This window comes from Marmota monax, unplaced genomic scaffold (assembly GCF_021218885.2).
Source record: "Marmota monax isolate L192 unplaced genomic scaffold, Marmota_monax_Labrador192_F-V1.1 WCK01_AAM20220418_F8-fsc00005, whole genome shotgun sequence".
Taxonomy (NCBI): Eukaryota; Metazoa; Chordata; class Mammalia; order Rodentia; family Sciuridae; genus Marmota; species Marmota monax.
The window spans coordinates 15,047,002-15,061,985 of record NW_026692254.1 but is presented as its reverse complement, the minus strand read 5'-3'; the positions used below and the strand labels follow the sequence as shown (position 1 = coordinate 15,061,985).

The 14,984-nt window shown below is 37.8% G+C and overlaps 2 protein-coding genes across 6 annotated transcripts in view; one reads left to right on the top strand and one right to left on the bottom strand.

Moving 5' to 3' along the window:
- The window catches only part of Lins1 (lines homolog 1), a 71,880-nt gene extending 65,393 nt beyond the window's left edge, over window positions 1–6,487 (bottom strand). For 2 of the 5 annotated variants that reach the window (XM_058576816.1, XM_058576820.1), the window contains exon 1: window positions 5,984–6,486. The gene's annotated coding sequence lies outside the window, so the exon portion shown is untranslated. Of the gene's footprint in view, window positions 1–5,973 lie in introns of all 5 variants that reach the window. The other 3 variants (XM_058576811.1, XM_046436022.2, XM_046436015.2) reach the window with 3 other exon arrangements.
- Window positions 6,488–6,674: 187 nt separating this feature from the next.
- Window positions 6,675–14,984, top strand: part of Asb7 (ankyrin repeat and SOCS box containing 7) — a 40,480-nt gene continuing 32,170 nt past the window's right edge. The window contains exons 1-3 of the mRNA XM_046435988.2: window positions 6,675–7,212; window positions 7,398–7,499; window positions 13,593–13,713. The gene's annotated coding sequence lies outside the window, so the exon portion shown is untranslated. The remainder of the gene's footprint in view (window positions 7,213–7,397; window positions 7,500–13,592; window positions 13,714–14,984) is intronic.

Genomic DNA, 14,984 nt, shown 5'->3' with positions numbered 1-14,984 from the left:
GTATATTAAGTAGCATACATCTAAGTTATATAAGTGTTTTCACTTATGTAACTCAAGGAGGATGCTAATACTCCCTTAGTCTCCTTGAAAGGTTCTTTCCTGACTCTGGACCTTGATACTGTGCTGTTCCTTATGTCTGGAAAGCTCTTCTACCCACTTCTCCTTTTGCTTTAAGCCTAATTATGACTTCCTCTGAAGTCCCGCCCTCCTCTGATATTCTCAGTCTCCCAGTACTGATGCTGTGCCTTATAGAACATGTCACAATTGTATTTTAATTGTTTGTTCAATGATCTGTATGTTTCCCATGCTAGATAACAATTCAGTAAGAGCAGTCTGCTTAGTTTATTACTTCTCCACTTTCTAGCATAGGAGGCACTTAATATTTGTGGAACATATTCCTGAAGAGAAATTTAGTAGCATATATATCTACAATAATATTAAAATATGCTCCAGTGTGTTTTTGTCTACCCCTACCCCCTCACTGGGGATTGAACTCAGGTTCTTTGATTGAGGGAAACAATGTACCATTGAACTATATCCCCAACCCCTAATACCATGTAATTTTTAACTTCTGAATTTTAAATTACAATAAAAATTTCAAATAAAACAATTATAAAACAGTATATAGTAGTATCTATAACAGAAATTAAGTTCTGAGCTCATTCGGTCTTTATACCTAACAATGTGCTTAATATAAGAGGTACACATTAAAGACACAGCTTAAAACGATTGTGGTAAAGAGCAAATTAAAATTACCCTTGAAGAAAAAAAATCCCTGAAATTACCAGGTCAGCGCACCAAGGAACTCAAAAGTTATGAGTTAGCTTCCTTTCTTTCAGTACTCTTTATGCTGGGACCATGGTACCAAGATCTACAGTAGAATTTCTCTACCCAGCCCCATCCCTGCTTCCTTTCAGATACAGTTGGACCAGATAGCTAATGGGATGCCAATGTACTGCATATGTCTATGATAGCTCTAATTCATTAGACCAGGTCCCTCAATAGTCTCAGAATGAAATGTACTGTCAATCAGAGCATAAACTACTTATTCTCTCAACTAACAAGTGCTTTAAGGGCCAGGATGTAGCCTCCTGGGTGGTGGTTCTAGACCTTTGAAATCACTGGATCAGTAGGAAACATCCTTGAACCCTGGATTCTCCAGAGACCAATTAAATCAGAATTGCTGCATTGGAGCTTGAGTGTTGAGAGCCACAGTTTAGTGGCCTGGCATTTTTGCCAGAGGGAATGGTTGAAAGGTGACCCTGCTCCGGGATTAGGGCGGCTCCGGGATTAGGGCGGATCCTGCTGCCTCGGGCACCTGCTACTTTGGAGTTCCTGTGAGTTCTCCAGGGGTTCTGAGAGAATTGGCACATGGAGCCTGGTGGAGGGAGTGTGTGTTCCCGGGAAGTGTGTGTAGAGTGCCAGTGAGAGTTCAGGAATAAAGAGTTGCTGTTTGAACCTACAAGGCTGTGTGGCGGCTCCGTTATTTTGTGCCCAGCCAGACTGCAGCACTTGGGCATTTTACAAATGATAATTTTTTTCTACTCAAGGAATAAACTCAATTCTGGTTGAATAAGAGTTTTATGAATTAAACTTCAGAAATATTTATCCTGAGTTTCTTCATTTATATGTTGTAAAATTAGTGCTTCAAACTCTTGTAAATTTGATATTATCTAAGTGAATAAAAAATGTCTATTAAAACCTAATCAATGTTAACTTGTTAAAAAAATACTCTGTAACCTAGGGCAGGGTGTGGAACTCAGTGGTAGAGTTCTTGCTTAACAGATAAGAGGCCTGAGTTTGATCCCCAGCACCCTGCAAATGAAACAAACAAGTCTCTGCATATGTGCAGTCCCTGATTAGATCTGCAGCAATGCAAACATAACAAAACAAAATAAACTCCAAGACCTCTACTATCTAAAGTGCTTTTAAATCAATGAAAAGTTGTAATTTAAGAATTAGAAAATTTAATTGCACAATTTAATAGGTCATTTAATAATATCTCTCAATCACTTGAAAAATAGTTGCAACTTGATGACAGGATTTTATGGGTAATGGAACCCAGAGCTTTGAGCCTGCTGGGCAAGTGCTCTACCATTGAACTATATCCACAGCCCAACAGGACTTTAGATGAAGAACAAATGGCCAAAAATATGGAAGAGCTGACAATCAGGAAACAACTCAGTGATCAGGTCCCTCACCAAGAGTTCATATACATTCATCTTTCAGATGAAGCAGTATTTAGCAAATACATTGAGCTGCATGGGTGCTGTGACAGCTATAAGACAATATGTTCTCCATAACCATTTACATATTTATATACCTCTTTCTCTCCCTCTCTTTCCTTCTTTTGGAGTTTGAAATTTCCTGATTTTATAATTGGTACATATTATAAAACTGAACTTATAAATACATGAGCTATTAAAAAAATTTTCAAGAAATTTAGTTTAAAGATCTACTAGGCATTTTCTTTGTTTGTGGTTCTGGAGCTTGACAAGGGCTTTACCACTGAACTACAATCCCTGTCCTTTTTTAAATTTTGAGACAAGGTTTTGCTAAGTTGCCTAGGCTGGCCTCAAACTTGCAATCCTACTGCTTCAGCTTCCCCAATAGCTGGGATTAAAGGCATATACCAGCATGTCCTTCTCAATAGTTTTTTCTTTCAAATTAATAATTCATGAATTGAGAAGGTGTTCCAATGAGCTGAGCAGGAGAGAAAAACAAAAAAAATGGATTGGTCACTTCAAAGTTATTCCATCACCTGAAGAATACTGGAGGCCTGGTATTGAGATCAAGGTTCCCCGTAAGGAAACTTCTCAGGATTAACTTTATAGACAGAATGAACAGATTAAGTCTAGAAAGTCATAAGACAAGTATTGTTGCAGCTATGTAAAATAATAAAGACAAAAATAAACTACAAAAATATATTTAGGCCAGCTACACAGGAGACTGAAGCAGAAAGATCCCAAGTCTGAAGTTGGCCTGGGCACACAGCAAGATGCTATCTCAACAAACAAACAAAAAACTACAAGGTAGTATAGTTGGATTAAAGGTTAGGTCTTCTAAATGCCTTTCAAATTTCCTGGGAAGTTGTTTTGCTTTTATAATAAATTAGGAAAACATCATGGTAAAGTTGAAACCATCTAATTTACTATAATTTAATACCATTTAATTACAAATGCTATTCTGGTTATTCCTAAAATTACAATAGTTTCTAACTATATTTCAGCTATCTATTTTAAGGAAAAAGGGAAATTTAGACATTTGAAATTCTGAATATGACTGATAAGAAGTATAATGAGATTAAAACTAAAAATGATTTAAAAAATTGGAAGTTCTACACCCCCAAATATATGATATACATCAAAGTGTTTTTATTTTGTTTTAGGAAGAGTTACCTCGTTTTAAATGGCATATTACTGTTTTAGACTCTTGTTGAGATCTCTGTTTTGGAACTGCTTGCAGAGTTTGGCATTTATTCTTTTTAATATACAGTTATATAACTACACTTTCTAAAGGGTTTTAGCTTCAAGAAACAACCAGAAATTATGAAAATTCCCTGCATGATTTACAACCTGGCTCTTACTGAATAATAATAATAAAGATGTTCTAAAAATTTGTATTTTCTGAAAAGTCTTACACAGAACAAGAGAATGAAATCTTTGGCACTCACCAGATATGCATATTAATTTAACCATTAATCTATAACATTCAAGTGCCTTCTCTATCAGTGTGAGATGTCAGACTTTAAAATATACCATTTTACTCTCCTCTCCCTACTAATCTATTTTTCCCACTTATTTTTGTGGACTTTCAATGTCTTTAGATTTTTTCTGAGCTTTCTATAGATGCTCCTTGACTTACAATGATATTATTCTTGATAAATCTATCATGAGTTAAAAATGCATTTAATACATTTAACCTACTGACATCATACTTTAGCCTAACCTCCTTAAACATGCTCAGACCCTTACATTTGCCTATAGTTGGGCAAAATGACCTAACATAAAGCCTATTTTATAATAAAGCATTGAATATCTCATATAACTTATTGAATACCTTATGGAAAGTGAAAAACAAAACCAGAATGATTACACGGATACAGATGATATAGCAGGCATAGACATAGACTGGCATTTTGTAGATTTGATGGGATGCAAAACCACAAAACGCAATATCCAGAAAAATACAGTATACGTAGAGTACTGGTAGTTTCCACTGGTGATCCTGTGGCTGACTGGGATGTGGCTCACTGCCACTGCGCACCACTGAGAGAGTACTGGACTGCATTATTGCCAGCCTAGGAAAAGACCAAAGTTCAACATTTGAAGTACAATTTCTACAGATACTTATGGTAAGTTGAACCACAGTAAGTTGAACCTCTCCAAGTCACATGTCTGTACTCAAGTACCAACATGCTTTCTGGAGCCCTCAACCTGGCAAATTCAACTCTTTGACTCTTCCCTCAAACTTGCTTTTCTCCTACACTCCTCAGTTCAATATGACTTCTATATTTCCTTGTTACCCAAGCTAGAAACCTGGGCATCTTCCAACCCTTCCCCATCCGTCTTCCCTCCATCCTCACTGTCATTGCTGCATTTACCACTTTTATCCTAGACAACTGCAACAGATTCCTTCCTAAGTGGTTGAATCTTGGCCCACCTTACATCCACTGCCTTCTGAAAAAACGTTTACTTTCTTTGGGATAAATTCAAAGCCCTTTATACATGGCATTACCAGGTCCTCTGAGATCTAACTATTGGGGTCTCCTCACTTCTGAGACCACAAACTAAGCTCTATGCTTTTTCTAAGGTCCCTAGAAATTGTGCACTTAAGAGACTCCCAGGCTGTGTGTAACCCATTTTTTTCTGACTAAATCATACTCAACCTCCACCCTCCACCTTCAACTTGGAAACCATTACCCTCAGAGAACCTTTTACATATGCAAGTCAGGATCAGGCAGTCCTGCCATATAATCCCTAGGTTAATACCACAGTATCTGTTTCACTGCATTCTCCTCAACTTTGGTTCTTTGGTTCCCTCCACACTTGATTATGAGCTTCTCTGGGCAGAACTGAGCCCTGTTTGTCCACATAAACACGTAGATGGCTCACATGGAAGGCACCAAGCAAGTATTCTTGAATAAATGAATGACAGTGTAGAAGAAAACAGGAGAGAACAAACTTAAGTGGTTATGATTCCCACCTGCCACAAAATATCCTAATATATCTAATTACATAAAAGTAGTCGATACATTATAATACTTCCTTCATATACAATCAAGTAGGTATTTTACTTATGAGGATACTGGCGGGAGTCAAATGTCTGATGTACTGGGTGACCTTAGTCTGAGACATCATTTCTTGCCTGGACAACTATAACAGCTGTAATCCAGCGGCCCACCAGTCTTCTCTATTGAGGAGCCAGTGGTCTTTTCAAACATAAATAAGAAACTGTCAAAGCAAACAAGGTGCTGCAAGATCTACAGCCTGCCCCACACCTTCTAATCTTATCAATGCTCTCCCCCTACCCTTTATTCTCTGCTTCAGCTACATGGATTTTTTTTCTTCAGTTCCTGTAAACAGCAAAGCTTATTCCAGCATCAACAGCTTTGTACTTCTGATTCACTCTACCTGCAAATTTCTTCCTCTCCAACCGATATGGCTAGCTCTTTGTCATTCAGACTGCTGCTCAAATGTCACTCTAAGACCCTTCCTGACTACCTAAAACAACCCATCACGTTCTCGCAAATTCGATCCTCTTATTTTGCTTTTAGTATAGACTGTCCCTGATCATCCTGTATTAGTCTCCCTTGATGAAATGAAAACACAAGTGATTGCCTTTCTCTTGTCTTCTGTTGTCTCCCCAAGACTGGAACAGTGCTTGGCCAGTAAATACTAGCGAAATGAATTAACGCATTTAATAAATACGTCTTCATATGCCCATGTTACATGTTTCCCACTCTCCCGTTACCTTCACTCACAGGAAACAGTGGACCAGAGGATCATTATCCTTTCAGGAAAGCCCATGAGCCAGCATCGCGGTTCCAAAGACAATGCTATCTTGCAGCCTCCGGGAGGCATCTCCAGCTTGGTAGCTCACCGGGTCTCTGAGACCGACAGATGCACCAAAGATTGGGCACTGGAAGCGCTGAGGAGAGGCGGCGGGTCAGGGCCTCTCCCTCCTCACTTTGTGGAGACTGCTGCCTCCCCAGCTCCGGTACCAGACCCTCACTCTGCTGTACACACGTATCTCCTGTCGCTCAGTTCAACGACCGCTTGGGGTTACCTGTCCCGGAGCTGCCTCAGGCCTCTCGGCCTTCGCAACGCCATTCAAGTTCACCTCTGTTCTTTCAGGGCCACCGTAGTTCACGGAATGTATACGCTAATCCACTCCTCCCGCATGCGCACAGCCACCATTCGGTGTACAGTGTCTCTTAGCAACCACTTCGAGTCCCCCTGCCAGGGGCGGAGCCTTGGAAGCCTCCGCGGGGAAGCCGAGGGGAAGTGAGTGAGACCAATCAGAGACGAGTCTTAGCTCCGATCGACACGCCTCCCCTAACTGTCGCGAATCCGCAAGCAGCTTTACGGCAGATAGGGGGTGGGGGCTGCTGGGGAAAGGAGGGGAGAAGGAAGCAACCAACCAACCAAGTCGCCCCCACCCCCCACCCCCCTCCCACCCCGGACCTGGTTTACGGCTCGGGGCTCAGGCTCTAGTGCGGCCGCTGATTGGCTACTGAAGGATTGGTCCCATCCCAGTGACCCCAAAGTGCTGGAGGGAGGGGGCGGGGGTGGCCCAGTGCAAAGTGCATCCCGAAAGCCCCCTGTCCGGAGACCCGGCTGCTGGCACTTCGGACTCTGTACGACCTAGGACCTCGCTGTCCCTAGACCTCCTGAGTCCCTCCGTAGCTGGAAGCCTCTGGCCCGGAGCGCGACAGCCCCCCTGCTCTGAGCCCCTGGACCGGGGCTGTCCCCCCCAATCCCCGAACCGGGACTTCCTCCCTGCACCCCTGTCCCGAAGCTGCCCGGAGGCCAGGACAGCCACCCCTACCCTACTCGGCTATCTGGATGCTCTCCGGGCCAGGGCCGTGAGGCACCCAGGAGAATCGGGAACACCCGTGTCCGGCCCTGCCTGGGGTGTTTCTTCAATGGAGAAGTTGGTGAGTGTGGAGGAGGCTGAAAGAAGGAAGAGAAGCAGCAGCTGAGAAAACAGGTAAAGTCAGTTACCTCCTCCGAAGGGAAGGGGGCTACCTAGAGGTCTGGGAAGAAGGAAAAATCACTGTTTCTGCCTGCCTGCCCTTTGCCACTTTCTAGCTTTTTCTTTTGCTCCCTCTTTCTTAGAACCCTCTTCTCTTCGCTCCTGGGGCACTGCATCACTCACTGGTTTCCGTTTTCCAGGTGTGAACTGACCCCGGAGGACACTCAAGAGCAGGAAGGAGGTCTGTCCACTCTCTAGAGAAGCAGCAGGCAGAGTACCTCTGACCAGCATCTTCCATAAAGGTAATGAGCCAGACCTCCCCTCCCCCATTGTTTATTCCTGGCCCCTACCTCATTAGGCAGTGCATTATTTTCAGGCGGTTGCTTGGGGATGCATCCTTTCCTAGACCCCCGTTTCCTAGCAAAAACAAAAACACTGCAGGGCCTGATCCTTAACATTTTAATAACTTCTCTACTCCAGAAACGTATTTTCCTTTTCCTCTCCGTTCAGTGAGTTTCCATGTTTTGCATTATCTTTTGATACACTGTGCCATTTGCTCTGAGGCTTTGAGACCTTTTTGTAGCTCTCCCACCTTCCTTACTCTCATAGGAGTTCTTCAATTTCATGTTAATTGCTTGTTAATTCTGAAGACTCTGCTTTTTAATTAAACCACAATTTACTTACCCCCACCCCCTTTGCTACTTCTGTCACCTTTTCTGTACCTCTGTCAGAAAATCTTTTCATTACCTCACCTGAAAGTCTGGTAGGGGAGGGTAAACTATTGGCTTGAAATTTGTTAAGCTTCAAAAATACTCTGATTTTTTTTTTCAATAGTAAAAAGTGGATATATTTACTTTTAAAGTGTGAATAGAATGAAAACAGTATTAGCTCCTGAAGCATTTACATGTGATTAACTCTAGGTTTTCCCACATTTGTGTATGACAAATATGGATAGACACCAAAATTTTTACAAAGAGATATTTGTTACATCACAGATGTTTTAGACAAACAAAAATTTACACAATGTTTTGTTAACAAACATTTTACAGTCAGGAATACAAAAATAAAGGATATTTTGATGTGTTTAGATATCTGGGGCTTAATTTTGGCCCTCTTCATAAATCAGTTTTCTCATTTCAAAACCCTTACAGGGAATTTGCTAGATCAAAATTTAAGCATCTAATTCATGTAGTCACATTTCTGCTGCCTATTTTGATGCTGCCTCTGAAAATGCATTAAAGGTAAGTTTAGGACATGAATATAATTCCTAAAGAGAGCATATGAGCACAGAAATTATATAAAGGCTAATTCAGAAATCAGCCAAGTGAATGACTTTTCTAGCATCTGCTAGCAAGGGTATAAAGTGACTTGTTAACCTCAGGTTTTTTTTTTTTTTTTTTTTTTTTTTTAAATATTTCAGATTGTGTAAGGATTTTTTGGGTGAAAAAGCACTTAAAATAATAGATGATTTTTTTTTACTTTGTTCCACTGGAATTTCTGCTTTCCATATGATTCAACTCATTCTCCAGATATAACTAAAGATACTTTTAAGGAATTTGGATATTCTTGAAATCTGGAACTGGATGTCAAGAGTATTTTCTGAATACAATTAGAAATAGCATGTACCAGTGACTGTTCTATGGTGAAAGTTTAGGTAGACCTTTATATATGTATGTAGGAATCAAGGCTAATTGATCATTTCACTAAAAGCTAGGCATAAAGCTATAAAGTTAAATGCTGCTTTTTATTATTTAAATATGGAAGGAACTGGAGATACCTAATGATTACTTTAGAATCTAAAAAAAAAAAAAAAAGCTAAATATTTGAGATATGATTTAAAGATTCATATGAAGTATATATTTTCTATTTAACCCTTCTTGGTGAAATATTTTTTCTGCTTTGGATTTAATCCTAGTGAGTTTTCATTTCTGAGGGCTTTCTCCATTACCTGAGATGGTAAGAGAGGGGAAGTCTGTAACCTGTCAAAAACTTATGAAAAGAGGGCATTGCTTTCCCCATGTTTCCCACCAGTTCATTCTATTGCTTAAATAATATCATGGATCTGCTCAGCTTTTAATCATTTTTCTAAGATTAGAGAATATGATTAGCATGATGGAGAGTATTTGATCTAGGTTATGCCAGATATTTAATTTGGGTATTTATTAGCAACATGGCCACTTAGGTCATTTATATTTTTTTTCAGTCTGGCTGCCAACTTTATGTTCATTCCCTTTGCCAGACACATCATTTTGAAAACAAACTCATCTGATTTATTTGGTCACCAAATAATACATTTATAATCACATAGAAGAGAATAATTGATTTTAATTGAAGCTATTCAGTGATGCCTCTTGAAAATACTATGGATTATACATTGACAATTATTTATTTTGTTCATATTTAACTTTGGTGACTTAGAGGCATATGCTTTCTAAAAATCCTAAAGTCAGTTAAATTTTATGACTACTATTTGACTTTCAGCTTCTCATTTCATTCTCAAGTGAAAGCAGTCCACAGTATAACACTTGTCTCCTTTCTTGAAGACTTTCTAGGCACTGACATGTGAGGCTGCAAAGATTGTATTGGCATACATGGGTTAATAGAATAAGGTAGCATCATTTTTAATACTTGTGATTTAAGCTTTGAGTTGAGTTGGATAAGTGAACTTTAAAATTCCTTTATTGCCTCATCTGCACTACGTGAAAAGTATTGGGTTTTCTGCTGAAAATTAAGTGAATCATAGATACATTGCACATGATGATAAGTCCCTGTGTTATTCACAGGCCCAGTAATTTGGAGGAACTATGAACGCCCTTATATTTGTTTAGGAACACAAACACAGTGCTATGTTGAGTGATTTTAAAATAATACCTCCACTTTTTGTGGGGTTCCAGGCTCTTAATCACTAAGTAGAGCTCATTAACATGCATTTCAGCTAGGTTGTATACTTTGATTGGGCCTTGGAGTGTTTCTGCATCCATCTTTCCTCTTAGGTCTTATGAGCCACTGGTAGAATATTTTTCCCCCTTAGAGCCAAAATCCTTGAAGTTGTTGATTTTATTTCCTTATAGCGTCTATCTTTGCTTACTCTGCAAGGAAATGCTTATTTCTTTTTTTGAGTAGCAAGCTGTTAGCTTGTTTCTAGTTTGTGTGAAATCATGAAGACAGTTCTAATTTGTATCACTTAATCAAAAAATGTGTGAACTTTTAGTGAAAATAATATGCAAAAAGCCACTGAGGTCTAGTCATTTATACCAAAGGAAATTAGAGAAATATGGTCAAACTTTATGAAGATTTTATAATTTTGTAGAGGTTTTTTAAAATATGTTTAGTTTTGTGGGTATTTTATATTTCACTATCATATCACATATTTTCTTTTAAATATGTGAAGCAAGAAGTTTTGGTTTTACTAAATGAAATTCACTTGACATCTATATGGAAATTAACCAGTAATTTATCTTGATTTCTGAACTTGTAATTTCTAATATGATTAAACAATATAAAACCTTGGGAACCCAAGTTTGTTTTCTTTTGACCCCATGTAGAGAGGAAAAGATGAGTTAGCAAAATTTAAACACAGTGTTAACTTTGAACAATAAGACTGCATATAAAAGTGATACATATTATGGAAATGGTTCACTTTGATACATACTTCTACAGTATTCAGCATTTGTATACTTTTTGCTTTATTCTGACTTAGAATGGAATTTCTAAAGATTGTATCCTTAGAGGATCATTAGTTCCTGAGTCCAAGTCATCAAGATAGTCTTATACTGAATTATGTTATTTTAAAAATTGTCTCTTTTGCCATATTCCTTTTTTTGATAGGTGACTTCCCTGAGCTTTCAGATTTTTAAACAGGTACTCCTTGAGGGGAAATAGGCTCTTCTCCATTCTCACCTTTGGATTTCCTTGATGGTTTGTAATAGGCATTTTTACCAGTGAATACAGTATTCACTTTTAAGTTCTTTGGTCTTTTTTTATTCTTTATTTATATATACATGAGTAGCCATACCCTATTAGGTGCAGCTCTCATCAAATAACACCAAGAGAAAATTGTCTGATGCTTTGGACTATTGGGATTTTGGGTAATAAATTAATGCCCTCCATAATTTAAAATGGTGCAACTGACAGGGATCATGTGTACATAGTTGTATGTGTTTTTCCGTATAAAGAGTGATGTACCAGATATATGTAAGGAGTGCTTTTTTGATTTAAATCTAAACTTATAGTGCTTTGTTTTATCAGAAAAGAGAAAAACAATCCTAAAATTTCTAGGATTAAAAAAAAATCATTTTAAGTATGCAGAACTCTCTATTAAAATACTCTCTAGAGCTGATATCTATGGCCAATTTGCCTAACACCATGCTGGCCATCTCAGGCATTCAGCAGACATTCATTTGTTTGATTGAAGTAACTTATATGAAATTATCACAAGTTACTAATGTTCATACATCTTTTTTTATGGGGAGAAATAATTTAGTCACTTCATATTTTAATATCCAGTCTTTTCTGATATTATAAATAAATAGTATTTCATATTTTCCTCAACCTCTCAGCTGTCATGGCCTCCTCCCCATCATGTCTACCCACCTCCATGGTAGTAGTGATGGCTATTTAGAAGCCAGTAAAAACCACAAGGATTCTTATGGGCTTGAAGCCATGTTGGATCTTTTCTACTTTTGGGAACAGGGGCTGCTAGGACACACTTAGAAATAAGGTGTCCAATGATATTCATTTCTGACATGTAAATGTCATTAATGTGGAAAACGATCACAGGTCATATGTGGAAATGTGTGAGGCACATCATTGGAAATAATTGATTTGCATTTTTAAAATAGACTTTATTTTAGCATAACTTAGAAAAATTACAAAGATAGTACAATGTTCCCCATATATTCTGTAGCCAATTTCTGCTGTTGATACCTATGTTAATATATATTTATTACCTTCTCAAGTGGGCACTAGTCCACATGTTATTTGGAACTCTGAACAGGAATTGTATTTCTCTTTATTTGTCCAGTTATTTATTTCAATATGTACTCACTGGGATTTATTTTATATTTTGGGTTATAATTCAGTACTATTGAAGTATTTCCTTGCTCCAGTTGTTTCATCTTTGGCCATTGAAAGCTCTTTCATTTGGTTCCTTTGTTCTCTCAACTTAGTCCATTGGTGAGTTTTTTTCGTCAAGCACATTCATTTTAGTACTACAAGATGCTCCAGGCTCATCTTGTATATTTCCTACCCTAGCTTTAGACTTAGTCATTTCTATAAGGATTGTTCCACATTATTTACACTTTGCCTTGTGTAAAGGTGCTCTCATCATGTCTACTTCATTTATTTAGAAACAATAAGATAGAATATTAGATTTTATTTCCCAGTGAAAGCTAGCAGTCTTTGCCCTCCTTGGAAAAGTTTGACAAGAAAGAATCAGGTATGAATAGAGCAAAATGCAGGAGTGGTCTATCTAATTTGGATTGGTGAAAATTCTAGCATGCAGCCAGCAGTACCTACAACTTCTACTTTTTCCCTACAGCTTGTCAGGTTGCCAGGTAGCCTGGCCTTTCCCTCATCTGAAGGTTTAAGTGATAGAGAGTGTGGTACCTCTATCCTGTCGTCATGGAAAGGGGTGCTGGTTCTTCCAATACAAAATTCCTCAAGTGATTCTCCTGTTGTTTGTGTAAGTCACTTTGCATGTGTCTTTAACCTGAATGGAATTTACAGACCTAGTATTCACTTGACATGGAGAAAGATCCCTTTTCTTTTAGTTGTAGTGAGAGGTTTTTTTTGTTTGTTTGTTTTAGAATTCATGTGGGGAAGCTGGCAAAAGTATTGTTACTGTTTTACCTAGTTTGATGTATGCATAAAGAAATAATATCTTTAACATTATTGAGTTGATACCTCTTGAGCATATGAGGAACCAGCATTTATCCTCACCTTTTAGTTGTCATAGATTCCATTTTGACCCTGGCCATCTTCTATATTCAGTGCACACATTTTCTCCTTTTAGTCCTGTTTAGAAAGCACAGCAGGTAACTCATGGTGTCAGTTAAAATAATTCAAATGAAATGTCTGAAGATACATTCTCAGTAGAGGAAAAAGAAGAATCTGTGCTTGCATCCAGAATCCAAATATATGATTTCTCTACTCTTTTTCAAAAAAAAATACATGGGGGTTGTGGGCGTCTGGAAGTAAATCACGTTTGATACTACCTTCAGGAATATTGTAAGTGACAAGATCATTTTTTCTAAGAGTTTTTCTGAGTTCTTTCTCTCTGTATAGATTTATGGTAAAGTACAGATATTTAAGCTCACCAAAAAGTAGTCTGTGCAAGTAGCTATGATTTCTTTATTATTTTAAGGAATTTCCCTGTGATTGTTATTTATTTTTAGGTTAAGAAGGCTCTTTTGCTCTGCAACCTGGACACCCTCTGAACCCCTCCCCACAATGCTGTATGTGCACAATGGTTATTAGGCAATCCATACACCAGGAGAAGGGACACTCTTCTGTAAGGTAAGGTACATCAGGATTATCAGTCAGCTATACTACATCAGGAGATACCCATTTAGCTTTTACTTTTCTTGAAATCAGCTAACATATGGGGGCTGGGAGTTTAACTCAATGGTAGAGCACATCCTGGGTTCAATTCCAAACACCAAAAACAAATAAATTAATTAAATAAAGAAATGTATGAATTATGAATTAAAAAAATAAATCAGCCAGGCATGGTGGCACATGCCTGTAATCCCAGCAGCTCAGGAGATTGAGGCAAGAGGATCGCAGTTCAAAGCCAGCCTCAGCATCAGTGAGGCGCTAAGCAACTCAGTGAGATCCTGTCTCTAAAATATAAATTAGGGCTGGGGTGTGGCTCAGTGGTTGAGTGCCCCTGAGTTCAATCCTCATTACCACCCCTCACAATAAACAAACAAAAAACCAAATAAATAAATCGGTTAATGTTTACTACATATACCACTTGTTGAAAGAAAATGCCAGTTTATTTTTGATATTGTTTCAACTTTTTTTTTTAATTTGGCATAACAGTAGTGTACTACATACAACACTTGCTAAAAGGAAATCCAGGTTTGTTTTGATACTGTTTCAGACTTTTTCTTGTACAGCAGACCTTCTTTAAGTTCCAAGAAAATCATCCCATTTAAAACATTCTGTTAAAGATGATTGCTTTGAGCATATAGTTACAGTTTCTATTAATTCTTTCTGATGATCTTCCACATTTTCTCTTATAACACTGAGAATTAGCAAAAATTCTAATTCCTTAAGGTTTCTAAGATCAGATTTAATATCAATGAAGTAACTAAGTGAAGACAGAGGGGAAAATTTTGTTTTTTAAGATAACAAATTGTTAAGAACTCTCTATTGTCTCTGAGAAAATACCTATTTGTAGCAGTAGCTTGATATTTTTAAATTACATCACAGTAGTACTTATGAATATGTAATAACATAATGTTCCATGTATAAAATCACATCAGGTATTTGTACTCTTAAGCTATGATGGTTTGACCTAACGTAGGCTTAGTTTAAACTATATAATCTATAAGGAGAAATTTTGCAAGTTAAATTATTATTGGTCAGAAGATTATCTCAAAATGTCTAACCTACATATGAGAACAAAATGTCTTTAAATGGCCTTATCACATAATTTTTAATTTTTATTGTTAGAAATGGAAATTACTACTTAAGAGATGAGGGTGATCTATTCTTTCAAATGAGCTCAATTGGAATATCTTCCTAGAAGCTTATTAGAGTTTAGGTTTCTACGCATACCT